Raw genomic sequence first — 8,826 nt, 5'->3', positions numbered from 1 at the left:
GGCTGGGTTTTGCTTTAATGCGAAACGTAATTAACCCGGAAAAAAGAGCCGGCCGACTGAAACGGAGGTGGGGGCCAGGGGAGGGGGAGCGAGAGGTGGCGAGCGTGTGGCAGCCCGGGGAGGACCCTGCGGGCCGGAGACGCGGTCGGTCCCCAGCCCGATGTAACCGGTCCCGCCCGAGCCCCGGCCCCTGCGCGGCGGGGTAAGTCGGGCGCACTCGGGGGCCTCGGGGTGCAGGCTTGGGGTGCCGGGGGTGACCGGGCGGCGGGGAGGCGGCCGAGGGAGGGCTAGGTGGGCGCTGCCCCGGTGGGGCTGGGTGCGCTGTCCTAGTGGCCGTCGCCAAACGGGGAGGTCCCCGCTGCCCCCCGCTGGCCTTTTCGAGCCCCCGGGAAAGCGCAGCGGGCTGCCCCTGCCTCCAGCCCCCTGGAGCGTCCCGGGAAGCGGGGTGGGGGCGCGCGGGGTTCTGCTGAGCAGCGTTTTCTACGTGCCGCCGCGAAACTTCTCTGCGGGTGCTGGCGCTGGGCACCGGCCGCGCCACACTGCCGAGCTGCGGGGAGGAGGCGAGCGGAGGACGCCCCGGGCGAGTCCCTTGGGCTCAGATTGGGCCTCGGAGACTTCTCTTTCTCAAGGACTCTTCCTCCCTCCCCCCTCCCTTATTAAATGACCGGCCTGGAATATTCCTTGGAGAGCCCGCCTCCCTCCCTCCCCCCGCCCTCCTTTCCTCTGGGACCAGAGTCTTGAGATGCATCGCCTGGGAACTAGACGGTGGTTAGGGGTCTACTTGTTATTGTCTAAACTCGTGTCTGGAGTACCAGGTTAGGGGGTTAATCTGGAGAAAGCGGTCCTAAAATGCAGGTTAGGGTCAGGTTAGGAAAGACCCTTCGTAAAAGAGGGGAGAGCGTTCATGCGTCCCTCTTTCCACCCCCTCTTTCCTCCTCTTCTCCTTCCTCCTCTCTTGCCGCCACCCCCCCTTCACCTCCACCTTACTTCTCGTTTCTGCTCCAGACCTAAAGGGGTTATTTGAAGGGGAGGTAGAAAAGAACGGGAAAGAACTAGAGGCCTGGTGGGACGGAAAAGTGTGCTGAGTTCAGAGGGGGCGGCGCGGCCGTGCCAGCCTGGGAGTCCCTTCCCCCGCGGACTTCACATCTCCCTCAGGCCAGCCCTGCCCCCATCCTTTCCCTTCAAGATCAGGCTTTCTTCCTTTGCTTGGGTTCAAGATGCGTTTTGCCCTTCCAACACCCCCCTCCCCCCTTCTTTCTGTTGGACTCCGAATGGGGTTTTACCGAGTGAGAGTTCACTGCAGAGAAAAGGGCTTTACCCAGAACCAGCTGTGGCTGGCGAGGCACTTCTAGGCAGCCCCGCGGTGGTTGCCCTCCTGGCTAAGTTTCAGTACTGTGCTAATAATGTCCTTAGTGTGGCTGATCAGACCCCACTTTTTCGTTTTGGCGGCAAAGCCTCCAGAAATCAGTAAAGTGAAGGTCTTGAAAGAATAGAAGGCTTCATTTTTAAAAAAAATTTTATTTCAGATGCATTTATTATACTGATTGAGTCATAGGGACTTGAAAGGTAGCGATGAACTCCAACCCAGCCCCTGTCTTCAGGAGGCCTGTATCCTGGTGGAGGAGCCAGGGCAGTGCTCCAGAGTAGGGGACACCAAGGGGAGCACCACAGTGCTCCAGAGTAGGGGACACCAAGGGGAGCTCTGGCATGCTCTGGGAAATCGGATGCGGCCTTTAGAAAGCATCTTCATCATTTTAAGTGTTGGCCTTCTCAGCATTTTAAAAGCATCATTTCAGATACCAGCTTTCTCCAATGGTGTGCTCCCTGAGGCAGATGACCTTTACCATAACAAAGGGCTAAGCCTGTAGTTCAGACATTGTGGCAAGCCCAGTGCACAGCACCTACTAGGTGCTGGGTGACTATTTGCTGAATGAATGCAAGCATACACTGGACTGTTTGCACTTGTCCGCCCTCACTGCCCCTTTGCCCTCTGCTTCCTGGGCTTCTGGGTCTGCCTCCAGGGGTGGCCTCATGTGGGCCAACAACCCTGGGAGGGGAAAGGACAGTTGAGGGGTAGTGCCTTATTAGAAAGCTCTGAGAAATTTGCTTTATTGATCTTCTTCACTGGAATTTATCTAGGAGGTTACCCTTTGCCACAATTAATTAAATTAATTAATCCACGCCCCACCCCCACCCCTTTGCCTTACTTTATTTGTAAGTTCTACTCTTTTAAAAATTCTCTTCAGCGCTCTTGGTGGAGTTTTATCTCATTAATGGGTAGTCACCCAGATATTGATTTTTAAACTGTCAATTTGATAAATTTTGCCTTCCCTTTCCCCCTCTATCCTTGGTACTTTTTTATTCTTTCTTCTCTGTAAGGATGTGTAGGGCCTGCAGATCTCCTCGCATCGTCATAGTGAGCTGAGTCATATTCTGTTGCTGAGGACAACATAAACTCTAGTTATGCAGGCTTTAACATGTGCCTAGTTAGGGGCAGACTCTCCAAAAATGGAAAGGGAGTTGCACCAGCCCCATCAGCCAAGCCTTCCCCAGCCGCCCTTATGCTGGCTTGCCCGATGTTTGCTGCCCTTGGCTGTACTGACCAGAACACCAGGGAAAACCCAAGTAGCAGGTCTACCGTCTTCACTGTGTGTATCCAGTTGGAGCGTCATCGATGGCCTGTCTTCTAGAGGGCTGGTAGACAGATAGGCAGTGCCCCTTTACCAACCTGGGTGCCTCACGTCTGATTTTGTTGTGAGACCACAGTAAATATTCCTTCTGCTTTCCTGAAACAGCTTTCTTCTGGCCAGTACAGAGCTAGGGTGTGGAAAAGAAGCTGGGGATGCTGGATATCAGGCTGCCCTGCCTCTTCTCTCTCCCCATCACAAACAGTTTGTGTTGCTTTACTTTCGGTTTCCCATTAGACTTAGTGAGCTGGATAAGACCCTAGCAATGTAATCTTGGGAAAGGAAGGAAGAAGCCGAGCAAATATTATAGTCCGACAGCCTATGGGAGAGAAGAGTCCTGCCCCTGCCCAGTGTAACCCCATTATTGAGGCAGAGATTTGGGCAGGATGGTGCTTCGAGATGAGAGAATGGAGTCACTGCACGCAGTTGGTGCGGTGGGACTAGAGTTGAAAAGCCCCATTGACCATTCTTCTTGGTTCCTCTGCCCCCTGCTGTTAAGCCTTTCCAACCTTTTAGGCTTTCTATCTTATCTTCCTTCCTAAAGTCCCTGTTCTATCTCATCCCCAGTTGGTAGCAGTGACTTGCAGCAAGGTAAAGGCTGCTTGGGGCTTCTTCACCATGGAGGTCCCAGTCCCATTGGGACAGGAACTCCTGACACTGCCCTATGTGATAAGGGGCAGCGAGGTTCTCTTGTTTGAACGCTCTTGAGAAACACTGCAGTTCAAGTGCAAAGGCTGGGGCTCGCTGTCCTAACTGATAGGGCTCGGTTTTACTCAGCTGATGGCAAAGTAGTGCTGTATTGCCCCAACCCCCACTTCCCCCCTTCTGGGGTGGGGCAGGAGACAGCTCTAGGGTCTCTTCTGTTAACTTTCTTGTGTTAAGCTGGTGTTAAGATGGAGCCTCTGACCCTCTTTGGCTTTTTAAAATTTAAACTCTTGGATAATATTTAGAGATGCAAAATGTGATGGTTCCTCCCATAGAGGGAAGAATAGGTTGTTGATGCCTTTGTGAGGGGAATCCCAGTGTCATTGGCTCTTGGCTGCCCACAGTGATCATGGACACAGCTTTTTCACAGTGTGGGGCAGGGGAGAAGTGGTCAAAAGAGTTCACTGGAGAAATGGAATTACAAGATACTGGAATTTTCCCATTAACTTTTCGAACCCCCCTCGTGTAGGCTCATTGCTATTTAAGAGTAGAGACTGTTCCCTGCAGACGCCTGTTAAAGCAGCTTTGTCGCTGTGCCCTTTGCTGCTGTGGAGTCCGTGCTGAATTATAGTGACTTTATGTACAACAGAATGAAATACAGCCATTCCTATGTTTGACATGGAGTAATGGTTACCATGTGGTAGACAATGACAAAACACACAAACACACACACACACACCTTAACACAGCATTTCTCCACTTGTCACAGGGATCACCCGAATCATAATAGGAGCAAAATGACAATTATGAAGTAGCAACGAAAATAATTTTATGCTTGGGGGTCACCACAACATGAGGAACTGTATTAAAGGGTCGCATCATTAGGAAGGTTGAGAACCACTGTCTTAACAACATTAATGACTCAGTGCTTCTTCCTTATCAGCTCCCGTGTGAAGCACTTTTCACATAATAGTTACTTAATCTGTGGGAGCAGCCTTTGAAGTATTTCCATTCTGCAAATGAGGAAATAAGTCTAGAAGAGTCTAGTTGCCTGGCTAGCATTTGAATACACATCTGTCTAACTCTAAAATCCACACTTTCACTTCGCTCTTTTGCCTTACCGGGTCACCAAAATCAGCCTACCGTTGTTTGGTTGTTTTTTGTTTAACCTCTAAGTAATGATTTAATGACTATAAGCAAGACAGAGCAATAGAATCGTGCTGCTTTTACCGACTGGGGCCAGTGACGTGCTTAGCTTCTATCTTCCCATACAAACGTGAAACAATATTCTTAAAGCTGAAACACCTACCCAGCGAACTGATGGGTGATAAAAACACCACGTTTGACCAAACCGGAACATAAACTGAAAATTGTTGGTGGCATACATTTTTAAATTTCAACATGCTCACTCCATTAGAGAAAAAAACAAAACCCAAACACAAAAACCTGTAGAAGCTTAGAATTTAGCACACCCTTTTCTACAATCACTTCCTTGCAAGAGTTTCTTCAGAAACCTCATAATCACTGTCACGGCTCCATCCTCCCCACCACGCCCAGCCCGTCCTCCTGCCCAAAGGCTCGCAAGAGCACAGACCTTTCTGGAGACAGGCTAAGGCCAGTTACAGTTTCCCCTGACCTTTAGCAAAAGACTTGTAGATTAGAGAAAGGACCATGTTTCCTTGCCATTTTCCTAGAGCCCATGAATTTGTACTCTCAGGTATTTACTGGTTGACAAGGTCAAGTTTAAAATGAAGATTAGAGTTCTGGGACTTAAGCAGCTATAGTTATAGTGAAATGGAATTCAAGGTATCTTCTAAGTGGTGAGACTTTCACATTCAGAAAGCTGGAGATCTTAGTTGGCTTTTTAGAAAATAGGCTATTTATAAACCAATTGTGGCTGCTTGCCTGCCCTGGTGATCTTTCTGGTGCAGATGGTCAAACCTAGCCTTAGCCGCACAGTCATGCCTCTGTTTCCTGTAGGCCCAACAACCACATTTTCTTTGAACATTGATGAGGCTGCAGTTAAGAGAAGTCATGAGTGTTTAAAATATTTTGTTGTTATTGGCAGCTTTATTTCACTGGTATCAATTTTCAGCCACTCCTGCCTAGTCTCTCCCTTGTTCCCCCTTAACAATTCCTTTTGAGTGTCTTGCTTTCCCGCAAGAGTTTGAGGGTTCTGTGGGGGTCAGGGCTGGCTCTGTGCTATCCAGGCGGCCTTTCCTGCGGCTACATTCCTGCCAGCACTGGCATCCTCACCCTGCCTCGCCCTGCGGGGAACAGGCCTTCAGGGAGTCAGTCCCTTCTCCCTGACAGTGGGCCCTTTGCCTTCCTTGCCCTTGGACTATTTGGAGTTTGCCCTTTGTCGGTTTCAAAGTGCTGTGATATTTTAACAGTAGGAAATGGATGTTCCCACACTTCCTAAATTATCATTTTGGGGGTGCATTCCCAAGATTGCATCTTGAAATCGCTGTTTTGTTTATTTGTTTCTTACTAGGTACGCTGTAGCTCCACAACGCGCACTTAGGTCTGCTGCAAATCTAGACCCGGTCAACTCCATTCACATGGCCCATGCAGTCTAGCAAGAGTTGTATAAGTACTCTTAACCTCCACCCTCTGGTTCCCATCTGCTGAATTACGGGTCTCTCAGGGGCTGATGTCATTTCCTGATAAACTTTCTCCTGCTAGAAGTTAGTAATTTCCGGTTGGTAGCCCTCTTGCTCGCTACTGAAGCTGCTGCCCCCAGCTTCTCCCCCAGCAGGGCTAACCGGCCTGGAGAGATAGTTCTAGCATACTCCAGTACATGCCCAGATAGTTCTAGCATACTCCAGTACATGCCCAGAAATACCACCTTTTTCTGGAGCAAAATTCTAGGTTTTTGTTTTTTTTCTTTAATTCCTTTCTCAGTCCAGCCAAAACAGAGGAATGTGAAAGAGAAGAATCTCTAAAAGTATTTGTGTGTGTGTGCGCGCGCGCGTGTGGTTTTGAACTCTGAAGTTGTTGGAGATGATTTGCTACGAGGGCCGGTGCATTTAAATCTTTAGGAATTACCTTTGGGCTTCCCGTGTTTGTCATGCTCTTCTGTGTTCAAATATGTCACAGCAGCCCGGCGCATGAGTGCTTCTCGTTTCGCCGTGTCTTCCCGCGGCATTTTCGCTGCTGTCCAGTGGATTCCGACTCCCGGTGACCGCACGTGCGCCGGAGTAGAAACAGCTTCGTGGGGCTTCCTGGCCGTGACCTTTCGACAGTGGGTCGCAGGCCTGTTTTCTGAGGACCCTTCCGGTGGATTTGAAAGGCTGCTACCCTTTCAGCTCAAAGTTAAGCCCTTAACTATTTGCACTACTCAGGGATCTCCCAACCACGAGTGGTCCTCAAAATGAAGAGACCCACAGAAATCGATCGCGGTGATGATTGTACAACGCTTCGTGGTATGATTGCACGATTAAATTGTATGGCATGTGGGGTGCGAGACTATGAAGAGACCTATACTCTGCACCACGTGTCTAGACTAGACTTAGCACTGTTGCTTTCTTTATGTATCTATTTCCTTCACCCCTATGGCAATTTGTGTAAAAATGTCAGCTTTCTATGGCAGCTTCAAGAAAGAAAGCCCCACAGGGCTCCCTGGCAGGGTGCCCGCCCTGTGTCCTCCTGGTGAGTGCTGGGCCTGGATGGCTCTGGTGCTCTGTCTGCAGAGGAATGGGGATACCTTCCCAGGGACGCAAGGAGGATCATAAAGACCCACCCGGAGTAAGGAACTGTGTGGGGGGAGTGGGGAGGAATCTCCAAGAGGATGAACTGGAGTGGGGAGTGGGGAGGAATCTCCGAGAGGATGTTGCAATAGAAGTAAGAAACCTGAATAGGTGGAAGGCTGCGAGGGCCCTCTGTACCTGAATCTTGGGTAATTGTGGTTTGTGGGGTCTTAGTTTATTAGCTTTAAGACTTTGCCCCAGGAGAGCTATAAATTAAGCAGGGAGTTTATTTGTGGATTCTGAAGAAAATAATACTTAGATGTTTGAGTATATAAACCGTTTTATGTCTTTAAAGAAACTTAAGAAAAAACAAAAAGCATATGATATGGTGAGTTTCTCCTTAGCTTATTTAAAATTACGCGAAAACAAAGTTTTAAAGTGTGGCTGCCCATAATTTATTTAGTTATTCCATAATCAGTGAGATATTCAGAAAAATTCCCCAAATTTTGTTATTATAAATTCCTTTGCAGTTGCCCTCCTTTGACTGCAATCTTTATTTGCATCTCTGTTTATTTGCTTGGATGGAATCCTAGAAGTAAAATAACTGGGTTAAAGGGTATGGACACTTTTAACTCTCTGGTTATGCATATTGCCACGTTGCCTTTCAGAAAGGTTTGTACTCCTCCTCAGAGTCAACAAGACTCCTAGGAAAGCTTTTCAGTGGATGATATTTGTTAGAAGCAGTGATTTTCCTTTTATTTCTTAGACCCTCTGGAGCTTTTATCACTTGTATTTGAGTCATTTATAACTGGGAGTTGATGTTGTTTCTGTGTAAAAAGGGAAACAAAATCTGAAAATAAGAATTTTAGCGACATTTGGAAGTTTACGTGAACAACTATAACCTGTCTAAACATAAAAACCTGGTTAAATTATTGTCAGTCTGCTACCGTTAAATCATCCAAACATTGAAAAAGGTTTGCTATAAAAACTAGACACATGGAAAATGTTTATGATAAGTCAGGAGGAAGCATGCGAAGTGAAGACTGTTGGGTGACTTTAAAAATTTTTAGTTTTGAATAAAATATGTTTGTTTTGTTGAGAATATACACAGGAAAACATACAGTAAATCAACGGTTTCCACATGTTCCATTTAGCAACATCGACTAATTCTTCACGCTGTACAGCCCTTCGCAGCATCATTTCCTGAGTTGCCCCACCTCCTATCCCATAAACTCTCTGCCCAAGGCTCCTCCCATCCAGCCTGTCAAGTTGTGGCCGTCAATGTCAGAGAGGGCTCTAAGAGAGCACAGCGGTCAAGGCAGACCTTTTTTTTTTAACTTCAGAGCCAGACAATTATTTTGGTTTTAAGAAGACTTCAGGGGATATTTTTGGTTTAAGAGTTGAAGGTGATCTTAGGGCAATAGATCCAGGGGTCAGTTAGAGCAGTGGTTCTCAACTTTCCTAATGCCGTGGCCCTTTAGTACAGTTCTTCATGTTGTGGTGGCCCCCAACCATACAATTATTTTCGTTGCTACTTCATAACTGCCATTTTGCTGCGGTTACAAATCGTCATGTAAATATCTGACATGCAGGATGTATTTTCACTGTTACAAATTGAACATAATTAAAGCGTAATGATTCATCACAAAAACAATATGTAATTATATATTGTGAAATATTTATTTCTAATGACAAATAAATGAAATTTTGTCTTGAAGCACAGTGTAGCATGGGTCTTCACGCTGGGTACTTGCGTGTGGGTGGACCTGCCTAGAGGATAGAGGAGTGGTGTTTCCGTTCCCAAA

At 47.7% G+C, this 8,826-nt stretch overlaps 1 protein-coding gene across 2 annotated transcripts in view; it reads left to right on the top strand.

Annotated features, from left to right (window-relative positions):
- The first annotated feature begins 60 nt into the window (after positions 1-60).
- The window catches only part of PLEKHA2 (pleckstrin homology domain containing A2), an 80,774-nt gene continuing 72,008 nt past the window's right edge, over positions 61-8,826 (top strand). Inside the window, exon 1 of one of the 2 annotated variants that reach the window (XM_045286712.1) lies at positions 61-202. The gene's annotated coding sequence lies outside the window, so the exon portion shown is untranslated. The remainder of the gene's footprint in view (positions 203-8,826) is intronic. The other variant, XM_004696222.2, reaches the window with a different exon arrangement.

Source organism: Echinops telfairi, unplaced genomic scaffold (assembly GCF_000313985.2).
Source record: "Echinops telfairi isolate 266 unplaced genomic scaffold, ASM31398v2 ScPeMD7_9;HRSCAF=40, whole genome shotgun sequence".
NCBI classification, from domain to species: Eukaryota; Metazoa; Chordata; class Mammalia; order Afrosoricida; family Tenrecidae; genus Echinops; species Echinops telfairi.
Note: the sequence above shows the minus strand (reverse complement) of the source record. Positions and strands in the feature narration are given on the sequence as shown.